Here is a 17,839-nt window from a genome sequence, read left to right on the forward strand (position 1 = left end):
CCTTGATGTTATGGGTGTTTTGTAGGAGCCAGGACTTTCTTCATCGAGCTGAACCCTGAAGAAGGCTCTGAAACTGCCTCCTGCCAAAGAAGTGAGCCAGCAGGTAAGTGACAATGTGTGTGAGCTGTTTAACAGCTATCGCTTCACTTTGCCTTCTGTAGAAATCTCTTACACACAGAAGCATACAAGAAAGTGAATTTGGGGAAACGTAGTTCAGCCTAGTCAAGTTGATACTTTACAAAGGTACCACACAGTACCTATGAGTTCTTTGGCAACTTTTAAGATTTCTTTTAGTTTACACACAGTTTACTGCTAATAAAATTAGAATGTAATTATCAGGATTAAATTTATAAAATATGCAAAGCATATACTTAAGTATTTCAATAATTGTTCCAGTAATAATAAATCTTTTCCTTGCATCTGTAGTTGACGCTAATCATTTCATTCACTGCCTTTGTAAAAGTCAAGAAAAATCATAAAACAAGAAGTTTTTAGTTAATATCAAAAATAAATGTACACAATGAGTATATTTTAAAGATGCAGTCAAGAAAGACATCTATCGAAATTAAGAATGAGAAAGAGAAAACAATTTTGAATACATAATTATGTTTCTAAAATTTAAATTATTTATTTGTGATTACACAAGTGTATATTTTAAAAATATTTAATTCTTAATTTTAGGTTCTGTACACATGAGATTAAGGTTTAAAAGTGTGTAGTATCTATCCTGAATACTATTTCTTCCCTCCTCCTTCTCCCTTCCCTGTCACACAGAAACTTGATATTACTTCTGGATGTGAATGGATGTAGTAAATAAAGTTGTTATTATTATAGTTCAGTTATTTCAATTTTGAACCAGAGTCATTGTAAGTTAAGAAAATGCTAAGAATAATAAATATATGCACTTTCACTTTTCATATCCACCTGATTTCATTTGGTTTGAATAATTTAATGCAAAATTATCAATTATCTCTATTCATCTTAACAATGAAATTTAAATGTTTATATCTTTGTTTCTGTGGTTTATTGTCTTTAGCTAATATCAAAATGATCCGCCAAACATTAATCTTTTATATGGAAATATTGAGCATTGTCTGTTATATTTTAATACCTTTATCTGTCCATCAACTTATTTATTAGGTCAAAGAAGTTAATGTTCTTATTATGTTCAAGGCTCATACAAATTGATAAGAAAAATACACCGTGTTAGGAAAAAGAACTTCAATAGAAAATTCATGGAAGAGTTTAAAATATTAAAAACTCAAAAATGTTCAACCTTTCTTACAATAACTTGAACCATATGAAATTGGCATTTTTGTGTATCAAAATCAGTCTATATTGACAGTTTAATGTGTTTGAACCTAGTAATTTAAGATATTAAAATTAAATGGAGAGAAATTTTAGTTGGTGTTTCAAAATACCCAATATAAAAATTATCAGAAGTAGTGCTGACATAGATGGGGAGTGATGTGACATTGAGAAGTCTAATCAGGAACTTTCTATCTTCCTGAGAGGAAATTTGGCAACCTGTATCAACAAATTAAAAATAATTATTTAAATAGAGAACAAGGATTTTAATAGAGAACAAGACAGAATATGGTATATATATAGGGAGATAGCCTGTATTCAGATCTTTAATTGGCTATTTATTTTCTATTTATCTTTGATAGGTTCCTTAATCTCTGTATACTTCAATTTCCTCATCTGTAAGGGAGAAATAATTGTGAAAATTAAATATGATGATGCATACGAAAAATATAGCCAACTGCCTCACATATAGTAAGTGATAAGTTATTGACAACATTCTAAATGAGCAGCAGTAAAGGAATGGTTAACTAAATTAGAGTTCTTATGCTAAATGAATTGATAAACAGCCCTCTATACTTTGATTTATAACATATTTCTAATGAAATTGGATAAACTTTTGATATGAAGCTCAGTTACAACATGATATAATATCACATATATAATATCATTTTAATATTGAAATCTTATTCTAAATAAGATTAATAATGATTTTTTAACATTTGATTAGAGTATAATTGCTTTACAATGGTATGTTAGTTTCTGCTTTATAACAAAGTGAATCAGTTATACATATACATATGTTCCCATATCTCTTCCCTATTGCGTCTCCCTCCCCCCTACCCTCCCTATCCCACCCCTCTAAGTGTTCACAAAGCACCGAGCTGACCTCCCTGTGCTATGCGGCTGCTTCCCACTAGCTATCTATTTTATGTTTGGTAGTGTATATATGTCCATGCCACTCTTTCACTTTGTCAAAGCTTACCCTTCCCCGTCCCCATATCCTCAAGTCCATTCTCTAGTAGGTCTGTCTTTATTCCCGTCTTGCTCCTAGGTTCTTCAAGACCTTTTTTTTTTCTTAGATTCCATATATATGTGTTAGCATATGGTATTTCTTTTTCTCTTTCTGACTTACTTCACTGTGTATGACAGACTCTAGGTCCACCCACCTCACTACAAATAACTCAATTTCCTTTCTTTTTTATGGCTGAGTAATATTCCATTGTATATATGTGCCACATCTTCTTTATCCATTCATCTGTTCATGGACACTTAGGTTGCTTCCATGTCCTGGCTATTGTAAATAGAGCTGCAATGAACATTTTGGTACACGACTCTTTTTGAATTCTGGTTTACTCAGGGTGTATGACCAGTAGTGGGATTGTTGGGTCGTATGGTAGTTCTATTTGTAGTTTTTTAAGGAATCTCCATACTGTTCTCCATAGTGGCTGTATCAATTTACATCCCACCAACAGTGCAAGAGTGTTCTCTTTTCTCAACACCCTCTCCAGCATTTATTGTTTATAGATTTTTGGATGATGGCCATTCTAACCGGTGTGAGATGATATCTCATTGTAGTTTTGATGTACATTTCTCTAATGATTAATGATGTTGAGCATTCTTTCATGTGTTTGTTGGCAATCTGTATATCTTCTTTGGAGAAATGTGTATTTAGGTCTTCTGCCCATTTTTGGAGTAGGTTGTTTGTTTTTTTGATATTGAGCTGCATGAGCTGCTTGTAAATTTTGAAGATTAATCCATTGTCAGCTGCTTCATTTGCAAATAATTTCTCCTATTCTGAGGGCTGTCTCTTGGTCTTGTTTATGGTTTCCTTTGCTGTGCAAAAACTTTGAAGTTTCATTAGGTCCCATTTATTTATTTTTGTTTTGATTTCCATTTCTCTAGGAGGTGGGTCAAAAAGGATCTTGCTGTGATTTATGTTATAGAGTGTTCGGCCTATGTTTTCCTCTAAAAGTTTGATAGTGTCCGGCCTTACATTTAGATCTTTAATCCATTTTGAGTTTATTTTTGTGTATGGTGTTAGGGAGTGTTCTAATTTCATACTTTTACATGTACCTGTCCAGTTTTCTCAGCACCACTTATTGAAGAGGCTGTCTTTTCTCCATTGTATATTCTTGTCTCCTTCAAAGATAAGGTGATGATATCTGTGTGGATTTATCTCTGGGCTTTTTATCCTGTTCCATTCATCTATATTTCTGTTTTTGTGCCAGTACCATACTGTCTTGATTACTGTAGCTTTGTAGTATAGTCTGAAGTCACGGAGCCTGATTCCTCCAGCTCCGTTTTTTGTTCTCAAGATTGTTTTGGCTATTCGAGGTCTTTTGTGTTTCCATACAAATTGTGAAATTTTTTGTTCTAGTTCTGAGAAAAATGCCAGTGGTAGCTTGATAGGGATTGCATTGAATCTGTAGATTGCTTTGGGTAGTAGAGTCATTTTCACAATGTTGATTCTTCCAATTCAAGTACATGGTATATCTCTCCATCTGTTTGTATCATCTTTAAATTCTTTCATCAGTGTCTTATAATTTTCTGCATACAGGTCTTTTGTCTCCTTAGGTAGGTTTATTCCTAGATATTTTATTCTTTTTGTTGCAGTGGTAAATGGGAGTGTTTTCTTAATTTCAGTTTAAGATTTTTCATCATTAGTATATAGGAACGCCAGAGATTTCTGTGCTTTTGTATCCTGCTACTTTACCAAATTCATTGATTAGCACTAATAATTTTCTGGTAGCATCTTTAGGATTCTCTATGTATAGTGTCATGTCATCTGCAAACAGTGACAGCTTTACTTCTTCTTTTCCAATTTGGATTCCCTTTATTTCTTTTTCTTGGATTGCTGTGGCTAAAACTTCCAAAACTATGTTGAATAATAGTGGTGAGAGTGGGCAACCTTGTCTTGTTCCTGATCTTAGTGGAAATGCTTTCACTTTTTCACCATTGAGGACAATGTTGGTTGTGGGTTTGTCATATATGGCCTTTATTATATTGAGGAAAGTTCCCTCTGTGCCTACTTTCTGTAGGATTTTTATCATAAATGGGTTTTGAATTTTGTCAAAAGCTTTCTCTGCATCGATTGAAATGATCATATGGTTTTTCTCCTTCAATTTGTTTATATGGTGTATCACATTGATTGATTTGAGTATATTGAAGAATCCTTGCATTCCTGGAATAAACCCCACTTGATCATGGTGTATGATCCTTTTAATGTGCTGTTGAATTCTGTTTGCTAGTATTTTGTTGAGGATTTTTGCGTCTATGTTCATTCGTGATATTGGCCTGTAGTTTTCTTTCTTTGTGACATGTTTGTCTGGTTTTGTTATCACGGTAATGGTGGCCTCATAGAATGAGTTTGGGAGTGTTCCTCCCTCTGCTATATTTTAGAAGAGTTTGAGAAGGATAAGTGTTAGCTCTTCTCTAAATGTTTCATAGAATTCGCCTGTGAAGCCATCTGGTCCTGGGCCTTTGTTTGTTGGAACATTTTTAATCACAGTTTCAATATCAGTGCTTGTGATTGGTCTGTTTATATTTTCTATTTCTTCCTGGTTCAGCCTTGGCAGGTAGTGCAATTCTAAGAATTTGTCCATTTCTTCCAGGCTGTCCATTTTATTGGCATAGAGTTGCTTGTAGTAATCTCTCATGATCCTTTGTATTTCTGCAGGTCAGTTGTTACTTCTCATTTTTCATTTCTAATTTTATTGATTTGAGTCTTCTCCCTGTTTTTCTTGATGAATTTGGCTAATGGTTTATCAATTTTGTTTATCTTCTCAAAGAACCAGCTTTTAGTTTTATTGATCTTTGCTACTGTTTCCTTCATTTCTTTTTCATTTATTTCTGATCTGATCTTTATGATTTCTTTCCTTCTGCTTACTTTGGGGTTTTTTGTTCTTCTTTCTCTAATTGCTTTAGGTGCAAGCTTAGGTTGTTTATTTGAGATGTTTCCTGTTTCTTAAGGTAGGATTATATTGCTATAAACTTCCCTATTATAAGTGCTTTTTCTGCATCCCATAGGTTTTGGGTCGTCGTATCTCTATTGTCATTTGTTTCTAGGTATTTCTTGATTTCCTCCTTGATTTCTTCAGTGATCACTTCGTTATTAAGTAGTGTATTGTTTAGCCTCCATGTGTTTGTATTTTCTACAGATCTTTTCCTGTAATTGATATGTACTCTCATAGCATTGTGGTTGGAAGATACTTGATACAATATCAATTTTCTTAAATTTACCAAGGCTTCATTTGTGACCCAAGATATGATATATCCTGGAGAATGTTCCATGAGCACTTGAGAAGAAAGTGTATTCTGTTGTTTTTGGATGGAATGTCCTATAAATATCAATGAAGTCCATCTTGTTTAATGTATCATTTAAAGCTTGTGTTTCCTTATTTATTTTCATTTTGGATGATCTGTCCATTGGTGAAAGTGGGGTGTTAAAGTCCCCTACTATGATTGTGTTACTGTCAATTTCCCCTTTTATGGCTGTTAGTATTTGCCTTATGTAATGAGGTGTTCCTATGTTAGGTGCATAAATATTTACAATTGTTATATCTTCTTCTTGGATTGATCCCTTGATCATTATGTAGTGTCCTTCTTTGTCTCTTGTAATAGTCTTTATTTTAAAGTCTATTTTGTCTGATATGAGTATTGCTACTCCAGCTTTCTTTTGATTTCCATTTGCATGGAATAGCTTTTTCCATCCCCTCACTTTCAGTCTGTATGTGTCCCTAGGTCTGAAGTGGGTTTCTTGTTGACAGCGTATATACGGGTCTTGTTTTTGTATCCATTCAGCCTATCTGTGTCTTTTGGTGGGAGCATTTAATCCATTTACATTTAAGGTAATTATCGATATGTATGTTCCTCTTCCCATTTTCCTAATTGTTTTAGGTTTGTTATTGTAGGTCTTTTCCTTCTCTTGTGTTTCCTGCCCAGAGAAGTTCCTTTAGCATTTGTTGTAAAGCTGGTTTGGTGGTGCTGAACTCTCTCAACTTTTGCTTGTCTGTAAAGGTTTTAATTTCTCCATCAAATCTGAATGAGATCCTTCCTGGGTAGAGTAGTCTTGGTTGTAGGTTTTTCTCCTTCATCACTTTAAATATGTCCTGCCAGTCCCTTCTGGCTTGCAGAGTTTCTGCTGAAAGATCAGCTGTTAACCTTATGGGGATTCTGCTGTATGTTATTTGTTGTTTTTCCCTTGCTGCTTTTAATATGTTTTCTATGTGTTTAATTTTTGATAGTTTGATTAATATGTGTCTTGGCATGTTTCTCCTTGGATTTATCCTGTAAGGGACTCTCTGTGCTTCCTGGACTTGATTAAGTATTTCCTTTCCCATATTAGGGATGTTTTCATCTATAATCTCTTCATATATTTTCTCAGTCCCTTTCTTTTTCTCTTCTTCTTATGGGACCCCTATAATTCGAATGTTGGTGTCTTTAATGTTGTCCCAGAGGTCTCTGAGACTATCCTCAGTTCTTTTCATTCTTTTTTCTTTATTCTGCTCTGTAGTAGGTATTTCCACTATTTTATCTTCCAGGTCCCTTATCCATTCTTCTGACTCAGTTATTCTGCTATTGATCCCTTCTAGAGAATTTTTAATTTCATTTATTGTGTTGTTTATCATTGTTTGCTCTTTAGTTCTTCTAGGGCCTTGTTAAACGTTTCTTGTATTTTGTCTATTCTATTTCCAAGATTTTGGATCATGTTTACTATCATTATTCTGAATTCTTTTTCAGATAGACTGCCTATTTCCTCTTCATTTATTAGGTCAGGTGGGTTTTTACCTTGCTCCTTCATCTGCTGTGTGTTTTTCTGACTTTTCATTTTGCTTTACTTACTGTGTTTGGGGTCTCCTTTTCACAGGCTGTAGGTTCGTAGTTCCCGTTGTTTTAGGTGTCTGTCCCCAGTGGCTAAGTTTGGTTCAGTGGGTTGTGTAGGCTTCCTGGTGGAGGGGACTAGTGCCTGTGTTCTGGTGGATGAGGCTGGATCTTGTCTTTCTGGTGGGCAGGTCCACGTCTGTTGGTGTGTTTTGGGGTGTCTGTGGCCTTATTATGATTTTAGGCAGCCTCTCTGCTAATGGATGGGGCTGTGTTCCTGTCTTGCTAGTTTTTTGGCAAAAGGTGTCCAGCACTGTAGCTTGCTGGTCGTTAAGTGAAGCTGGCTGTTGGTGTTGAGATGGAGATCTCTTGGAGATTTTCGCCATTTGATATTACATGGAGCTGGGAGGTCTCTTGTGGACCAGTGACCTGAAGTTGGCTCTCCCACCTCAGAGGCACAGCCCTGACTCCTGGCTGGAGTACCAAGAGCCTTTCATCCACACGGCACAGAATAAAAGGGAGAAAAAAGAGAAAGAAAGAAAGAAAGAGGATAAAATATAATAAAATAAAGTCCCTTCTGGCTCATGTGACTACAGAGGCTGAGAAGTTATAAGATCTGAAGTCAGCAAACTGGAGACCCAGGAGAGCAAATGTTATAGTTATCAGTGTGAGTCTGAAGGCCTGAGATCCAGTAAAATTGATAGTATTAGTCTAGTCCAGTCCAGGTTGTTGTTCAAAACTAGCAAGTCTGTAGGAGAAGGGGATAAGCTGTGCTCCTGGTATGTTGTCTCAGAGACTGTAGTGTATATCCTTTCCTTAGGAATAGCATGGACTAAATATCGTTAGAACTTTAAATCTCTTGACCCTATTAAAATGTGTATATATTTCACTTGGGAAAAATACCTAGCAGGGTCTATCTAGTGTTAGATTTTGAAAAAAACAAGGCATGATTTAAAGGAAAGCATAGCCTAAAAGTCTTTTGAATTTAGATTACCTGGCATTTCAATTTGTTTTTAACCCTATTCTCAAGGTTACCATATTTAGTTAGTTCTCATATATCAGATTTATAGGGAAATCTGTCATTCTTATTATATAGTAGGTGAGGTTTTTCTACCATTTTTTCTTACATTGTTTCAATAAAGAAATACACACTGAAATAATTTTTTGACAAAACACCTTGCATAATGCAGGATCATTTTATCATGTGAACAAGTTTAATTCTGTTCATTAGCATAACTGCCTGTTTTCAAGGTAAAATGAGTGATTAGTACTAATGTATGAAAAATAATGTCTTAGGCCAGGAGTCCCCAACCCTCGGGCCACGGACCGGTACTGGTCCTGGCCTGTTAGGAGCCTGGCTGCACAGGAGGAGGTGAGTGGCCGGTGAGCAAGGGAAGCTTCATCTGTATTTATAGCTGCTCCCCATCACTCTCATTACTGCCTGAGCCCCACCTCCTGTCAGATCAGCAATGGCATTAGATTCTCATAGGAGCGCGAACCCTACTGTGAACTGCACATGTGAGGGATCTAGGTTGCACACTCCTTATGAGAATCTAATGCCTGATGATCTGAGGTGGAGCTGAGGCGGTGATGCTAGCTAGCACTGGGGAGTGGCTGCAAATACAGATTAGCCTTAGCAGAGAGGTTTGACTGCACAGAGACCATAATAAATCAGTTGCTTGCAGGCTCATATCAAAACCCTGTCAGTGAGTGGCAAGTGAAAACATGCCTAGGACTCCCACTAGATTGCATTATGGTGAGTTGTGTAATTATTTCATTATACATTACAATGTAATAATAATAGAAATAAAGTGCACAATAAATGTAATGCACTTGAATCATCCCAAAACCATCTCCCACCCTGGTCTGCTGAAAAATTGTCTTCCACGAAACTGGTCCCGGGTGCCAGAAAGGTTGGGAACTGCTGTCTTAGGCCATTCAGGCAGCTATAACAAAATGCCATAGACTGCGTAGCTCATAAACAGCAGAAATTTTTTGCTCACTGTTTTGGAGACAGGAAGTCCAAGATCAGGGTGCCAGCATGGTCAGGTTCTGGGGAGGACTTTCTTCCAGGTTGCAGACTACCAACTTCTCATTGTGTCTTCACATGGTAGAAGTTGGTGAGGTAGTCTTAGACCTGTTTTATAAGGCTGCTATCCTCATTTATGAGTTTTCTTCCTCATGACCTAATGACCTTCCAAAGGCTCCACCTCCAATACCATCATCTTGGGAATTAGTATTTCAACATATGAATTTGGGGAGAATGCAACGTTCAGTATATAGCAACTGGTATGTTAATGTGTTCTCACATAATTATCTAAATAAATTGTTCTTGAACATAGAGACATTCCTATAGGCAGCCATGAAATCACCTGTTATTTTATGCAAACTTGAAGAGTTGAAAAAGAAACAATTTTTATTGTAGATACATCTTGTTTCATTTAAAACATTTTTCTTTTAAGACAGTGAAATCATTAGCTTACTACTAAAGCTAAGTCTGCCTTAGAAAATATGCCTTGTGGCTATTTAATTTGTGGTAAAGTCTCTAATTTGTGGTAAAAATGCATATTCAAAATATAATTTTTGAGGTGCCTGTTTATTTTGCAATACAGAATACAGACATATCTTGTTTTAAGAGTAGTTCTTCCAGTAAAATAGTTGAACAGAATTTGAACCTTACTTAGCCCCAATCATTACCCCCTTCTGTAGCATAGAGTTGTTACTGGATGGCTGCCCATTATGTATTTCTTTTGTACTTAGGAATTGTCATGTGACTGAGTTATAGTCAGTGGAATATAAATAGTAGTGATGTGCATCAATTATAGGACTACAACATTGAAATTCCTTTTTATTCTCCCATGGTCTTTTCCCTTCTGGCCAACTTCAGTGTGAACTCCCAGGCTGATCTTAAAATCCATGCATTGAAAATGGCAGAGTCTATCAACTTAGATCCCTGAATTAATCCGTGAATGTGGGTTGTCCAAAACTTGGTTATTTTCCAAGTCAGTTTTTGTTATCAAGAAATGATTTTGTGTGCCTGTACATATGTAGATGTTAAGGCACTGAAATTCAGTGACTATACAAATTCTGCTTGTATTTCACAGGCCTCAATTAAACAATATTTACTGCTATTGATTAACTGAGCAAAAGACCTCTCCATTATGAGTATTTCTAATGGTGTGTGTGTGTGTGTGTGTGTGTGTGTGTGTGTGTGCATGCATGTGCACCTGGGTACTTGAAATGGAAAATAAACAACAGAGTTGTTTCAAATCCCACCAAATCTGACTGAGAAAAAATTAGTTGTAAAAGCTAGGTAAATCTGCTGTAGAAGCAAATCCCGGAGACTTAGGCAGAGTAAGCATATGTTACCTGGTAGCCAGAGAATTAAGCACTTGACTGTCTAGAATTTTAATTGTTATGTTATAGTGTATTATATTATAATAAGCACTGGAGATACAACTAAGAATTCATCTCTGTGTGATGGAGAAATGAATACCATGTGGGAAAGGCTAAATAATATAGGAACCAAAATATGGTGGCTAGTATTCTCAATAACAAAGATAGAGTGCAAGTTGTTTCGTAAACGGAGATTAGAACAAAGAAAGATAAGGAGACAGCCAAATGTGTGTTATGTTCATAGAATATTGCTTAGATGCCTTTGCAAATGTAAGCAGATTGGGTAAGGCCAATCTTGAAAGGGTAATTCCCATAAAATTATGGAGAACATTCTCCTTAAAAAAAATAGGTCTTTGACTAGATTTCATGTTATGAACATGCAAATTATCCTTTAGGAAACAGTTTTTAAAGTAAGATACACCACATTCTTGAGAGGTAAAGATGAATGTAGTTTAGGAGCAGAAATTACAGGAAGCATAACAAATTTATAAAGGAAACAACAGACAAGGAGTCCCTGTAATTCATAAGGATTTGAAGATACCTTGGTTTAAAGGACACATATTTTTGTAGATTCTTTTTTAAATTTAAAATAACTGTTCTGCAGTAGTTAAAATTAGCATTTTAATGAATTACATAATATATAAGTGACAATAGTTTCTTAGTCCCTGTCAAATAAATCCTAGATCCAAATATAGATTTACAGAGAACAGAAAATACACAAGTGAGAGATTGTCTTTTCCAAAAAGTCTAAAGAAATATTTATGGTCCCACTTGTTTTTTAAAAATATTGCAGGCCCCCACCAGTGGATTGAGTCTATTTTCCTTCCTCATGAACTGGGTAGGCTTGTGACTGTTCTAAACAATGGAGCATGGTGAAAGTTATGTTATGTGACTTACAAGGCTACGTTTTAAAAAGAACATAGCATGCAGCTTCTCCCTGGCATGATTCTGTTCTCCCTCATGCTCTCACACTCATACTCTCTTGATATTCACACTTGGAACCCAGCCATCAGATCCCGAAGAAGCCCATAGTAGGCTATGTGGAGAGACAACCTGGAAAAACCCATGTGTAAAAGAACTGAGGCCACCCATCTGATGTCCAGCATCATCTTTCCGTCAAGTAAAGGAATGAGTCTTCATGTTATTACAGCTCCTACCTTTTGAGACTTTTGAGTCTTTTGTCTGAGTCTGCAGGCATTCTGAAGCAGAGTCAAGCCATCCCCGCTGTACCCAGTTTAAATGGCAGACCCTTAGAATTCATAAATATAATATATGGTGTTTTTACTCCACTAAAGTTCAGTAGGAATGCAGATGTCTCACTTTCTTCCTCTATTATGTGATCTGAAAGTTATAAATTAGACTTTCCTCTTTCCTTTCTTTCTCCATCAGACTTTTAAATTAATAGAGGATTTGAGGGTTCAACAGCGACCTCATGAATCCAAGCTTTTGTTTTTTAACTTAGCACATTCATTTATATACTTCAAATGCATAAAACTTTTATAATTATAAATCTTGAAAATTATAAAAATGCTCCTTTTCTTTCTCAACCCTGCCTTTCATTCATTATTATTTATTTACATAGGTACATTAGTTATCTATGGCTATGTAACAATAACTACAAATTTCAGAGCTTGAAATTACACCTATTTATTATCTCACATATTCTGTAGGTTAGAAATCTGGGTGCAGACTTATGTGGGTTTTCTTCTAAGAGTATCACAAGGCTGAAACCAAGACATCGACCAGGCTGCATATTCATCTGGGAGCTTGACCAGGGAAAAATCTACTTCCAAGCATCCTAAGAGTATAGGAAGAATCTATTTCTTTGCAGCTTGTTTATTCTAAGCCAGCAGCAAAGATAGTGTATCTCTGCTTAGTTGAGTCTCTGATTCCTATACCCTGTTTTAAAGGGCTTCTCTGATTAGGTCAGGCCCACCAGGGACAGTCTCCATTTTGGATAACTAGTTACATGTCCTACCTAAACTCAAGTGGAGGAGATTACACAAAGTCATGGATTCTAGGGTGTGTGAATCATGGGGACCACCCTAGAGTGTGTCTTCCATAATAGGTATATGAATTAATTCTCACCAATTCAATATTTTATTCTCAGCCAAGATGAATATCTTGATTTATTTGACTGAATATATAAAACTTTACTATGACCGTTTTCAATATTCTTTAACACTGTATCATCATCACGAAAAGTACTACTTTTAAGTTTCATGAGTGCCAGAACTTGCCATTCACTCTATGAAATTCAACAAACATTTAATAAAAATAATTGCATGATAGACACTTCTCTAGCTCTAGAGGCAAAATAATCTGATTTCAAAGTCTAGCTTTAGTCCTACCTCCTGGGTTCTTTGTACAAAATATTTTACCTATCAGAAACTCAGATTTCTTATCTGCAATTAGCAAATTTTATTTCTCTGTTGGGTATGGGTGGATTCAAAATAATCTAAATTATAATTGTTGTCTTTAGTGTTTGAAATATCTTTTTAAATATATAATGTATGGATGTATTATATATGTGGACATATATTATACATACGTGTATGTTTGTATGCATGTAAGAATATACTGTGTGTTATGGGACCTATGCATATATAACTGGAAAATCAGAAAAGGTTTCCAGCTTTATATGATATCATTATACTGTTCTGCCAAAATGACATCACATTCTGTCTTCAGTTTTTATCACCAATACATACTGAAAAGTATAAACATAGACAATAAATCTTGTTGTCAGGCAGAACAAAATCACTTTTTCTTTTTAAAATTTTCCTCTCTAAAGATCAAAGCAAATTAGAAATTTTATAACTTCCAAGGGCCCCTTGTCTACTTCATTATAATACAAAGATTGAGAAATCATAGATTCAGTGACCAATTCAGTATGAGTAAATACTATATTTTGAAATACACTTATACAATGGACATAACCTATAATTTGTATTGAAAAAGTGGTGTGCTTTTTAATAATGATATCAGCCTATAATTACAAAGGAATTTGCTTTGCTATTCCAAGAAGCAATCAGAGAGAAATCATAGGAAATGAAATTTGCACAGAGAGATGTAATACCTTAGAAAAGCAAAAGGAATTATTGAGTGAAAATAAAATTTTCTTTTTATTAGATCTATTGTAACTGAGTACCAAAACTTGTGATTGAATCAAAGGTGAGGAGGATGACTGAGCAGAGGGGGTAATTTGTTACTTCACAGTACTCTCTCTAGTAATGAAAGATGTTAACAGTGGCTTGATGTATACTTCTGAGTTCAAGTCACTGTTACTTGTTTAGCTTTTATCAGTAGAGACATGGCAGCTAAGTGGAAGGTTGATATCCTCATCCACAGGATTTGACTTCTTGAAGAGGATGGTTAACCCAAGGCAGAAGTAGAAGAAGAAAGGATTTAAGGATGAGAATATAGGAATAACCAATGGGCTATCACTTTTTCTTTGAGATCACATTAGAAATTGGAAATCTTTGATTTCATAAGAAATAAATTCCTTCTAAGCAAATATTTAGGTGTATATCATCTTCCATATCTCCCCCCATCTGCATTTTTTAACAAATTCACTAGAATTTAGTGAAGTCCTGCTTGACACTTTGAGCCTTGTATTTACTGCAATAATTACTAATAGTACTTACTTTGTTCATACTTTTGTAAAAATAACAAAGGGGAGAGATTTCTATTATCTACTGATGTGGACAACTTTATCAGGTTTTTATATTTCTTTCTGTGTAAATTAAAATAGACAATTTCAATGAACTCTGGGGAAACCTTATTTTTTGGGGAACAATTCTGCTCTCTTCATCATTGACCTTAGTTGTGATGAGTAGATACACTTTTTTCCTTAAAGCATAGCATCATTTTATTTGACCTTGCTTCTATGAGCAAAAGAGACAGAAATATATACCCCATAAAAATGCCCCAGGAATGTATAGAGCTGGTCTTAGGGTGCATGTGGTAAAACTTAATTAGAAGTCCAGAAAATTCCTAAGAGGAAAGGATGGAGAAATGGTAACAGGCAGATTTCAGGTTAAAATAAGGAAGAACTTTCTGACAATGAAATATGCCTGATCCTAGTAATCTAGAAAAGTTTCTAGGCCACCTTATGTTATGATAAAAATCCTATCATTGGTATCTTGGGGAAACAGTTGTTTCTATCCCAGAGTTCCTGGTTGTTTCTAAGATCTTTCATAAGTCAGAAAGCCAAGTTTCCTTTAGCCCTTTTGATAAGAATAAATCTTGTACTACCTTTTAAAAGAACAATCTACATAATTCAGAAAGCCTGCCTTAGTGTGTATTTTGTTCATCTCTAATAACTCTGACTTACATTCAGCCTACCATGGATGGTTTATAGAAACAAGCTATGAATGATATATGAAAGTTCATTATATATGCTTTGTATTGCCAATGTTATTTATTTATTTATTTGGTGTACTGTGGTAGTGTTCTATTATTTTATTCGATGCTCTTATCATTGCTGGTTCTGAAGTCAAAAGTAGCTCTGGGGACTTCAGCTCAGCAGTTTGAAAACTTTCATTCTTGTGTTCTGCCACTGACATGATTCAGCTGTACTTTCTGGCATGCTGCCAACAAGCAAGTCGTATCTCAACTCCCAGGTCAAATCCTGGAGAACATATTTCATTGTCTCAGCTAGTAAGTATTAGCTGGGTATTGCCTTTTATTCCAGGACACATCTTAGGTCATGGATCATCCTATAGCTCAATCACCCTTGGTCTACTCAGCTGACATGGTCCAATGTCAATGTCCCCTTCCATACACTGATTTCTTCAGAAGGTGAGTAAAGCATTTTACCCGAGAAAATCATATAATAAATCATGAGATATGTTTAGTTGAGTGAACTATCCTTTACCTTACATGATAATCACTCATTTAATAAGCACTGACTCCTACTGGTGCCAAGATCCATGTACGTGTCCCCTAAAATCTGTTTTACGCTTTAATATCATAGTAATGGAAATTTTATTCAATAAGCATATGACAGATATGACTCAGAGATAGATGAAGTACCTACAGTCTGTTTCAGTTCTCAGTTGTATCCTAAATATGTGTCTCAAAGTACTGGCCATAATTTCAGCAAGTAAAATAACATATTCCCTCTTTCTTATACTTGAACTCCATAAATAAATGTGATTTGACTCAACAAGTGGAAAGGAAAATACTTGAGTTACATGCATAAAGAGGTAGTATGTTAATGTCCTTATTGTGCATTCTTTTTTTGCGGTACGAGGGCCTCTCACTGTTTTGGCCTCTCCCGTTGTGGAACACAGGCTCCGGACGTGCAGGCTCAGCGGCCATGGCTCACAGGCCCAGCCGCTCCGCTGCATGTGGGATCTTCCTGGACCGGGGCACGAACCCGTGTCCCCTGCATCGGCAGGTGGACTCTCAACCACTGCGCCACCAGGGAAGCCCAGTAGAAAAACTTTTTAAAGGCATTTTATAGAAAGCATGGTTCACAAAATAAAATATTGATATATTTTGCTATATCAAAAGCAATTTTGGGGGGTGAAAGATACAATATAACAAGGCTAAAGGACAAGTCATAGAGTAGGACATGATATTATGTATATGTGGAGATATATATATATCCACATATATATGTATGAAATGGATGTATATTCAGAATTTTTTAAAAAAACTACATGATAAAAATAAGCTAATAGAAAAAGGAAAAGTATAAGAATTGCCACTGAGTAAGAGGAAATCAGAAGAGTCAATATGCATTTTTAAAAAATACTCAACTTTGCATTAAATAAATACAAGGAAAATTAAAACACAAAAATCTATTTCAAATCTATCAGAGGGCAAAAATTAGTAAGTTTGGCAATACCAACTGAGGAACAAAAAGCAATTCCCATGAGTGCCTATATTGGAAAAACCAGCTGAAGAGCAATTAACAATATTTTGTGAAGCTGAAAGTATAAATTATTAATAACCCAATAAATCCACTTTTAGTTGGATACCATAGAGAAAGTCTTATACATATGCACCAGGATCCATTGCAGAACTAAATATCAAGAGTAATGGAAATCACCTATACACCATGGATAGTGAATTGAATAAAGATATTATGGAATTTTTGCAAATGGAACATTGCATAAAGTTAAAATGAATTACATAATATCAAGTGACTGAGGCATGTTGGAAAATGTTACATTATCATTCAAAATGATATATTTTTCATGACTATATATTTAGTAGAAAAATTATGAAAATATAGACAGGAAAAAAATACTTTGGAGAAGGGACAGTAATAGGAAGGTAAAATAGAACACAGGAGGCTTTCATTGTATCTGTCATGTTGGTGGTGGTGGCGGTGGTGTGTTTGTGATGTGAAGCACATGTGATAGCACTGAAACATTTGTTATTAGTGGTCTAACCATAGGTCATTTGGGATTTTCTCCCCTTTGTTGTCTCTAATTTCTGTATATTCAATTTAAAAAATTTCAAGAAATCATCTTTGTTCCAGGAAGAATTAAGTGGCCCTTCCCAGTTATAAAATGTAGGGGAGACAGGTATTATCCCTCCTTGAATAAGTATACACAGGGTCTTTATATCCTCGTAAAGATGGTCCAGTAGTATACAGAGATCACCTTTAGGCAGCATATAGTCAAATTTATTTGGCGGTTAGGAAACTTCCTAGGAGGAAAAGACATAAGCAAACAATTTTTCCTTTTCTCAAAGGGTTTATGTTCGTCCTAAAATAATTTCCACTGGTTAAAAGAAAAAGAAAAAAAATAGCAAAAGAAAGAAAAAAGAAATGTCACTATATTACTTAGGAATGTACAATGTAGGGATTGGGAGACTAGACTGATGTCTGTACTCAACTGTTGGAGTGGAGCTGTTCTGACCCAGCCTGTGGCTGACTACGTTGCTCCACAAAAGAAGCATCTTGTATGTTGTCATACGTTTGGAAAACTAGCTGGTTTATGAGGGTAAATATTACAGAGCTTTAAAAAATAAACTAAAACTAAGAAGAAGCATAAATATGAGGCAGTTCTGCAACCAGCGTGGAGAGATTGAGATTGATTTAACCACTTTTTTACACCAAAATTGATGATATTCATTCTATTAGAGTTATACTGCTCTTCAGTTTACAGAAGAAATCTACTACTGTGAAACTATTTTAAATTCTTCACTGTCACGATCAGCTCATTTTAAAGACGTATGTGCTGTTTCTTAATCTAAGATTTGGAAATTTGATCACACATTCAAAGCAAAATAGGAATCTTATATTCATTTTGTTTGCCCTTTTACACTGAGTATTAATACAGGTTTTACAGTCACC

Source organism: Globicephala melas, chromosome 6 (assembly GCF_963455315.2).
Source record: "Globicephala melas chromosome 6, mGloMel1.2, whole genome shotgun sequence".
NCBI lineage: Eukaryota > Metazoa > Chordata > Mammalia > Artiodactyla > Delphinidae > Globicephala > Globicephala melas.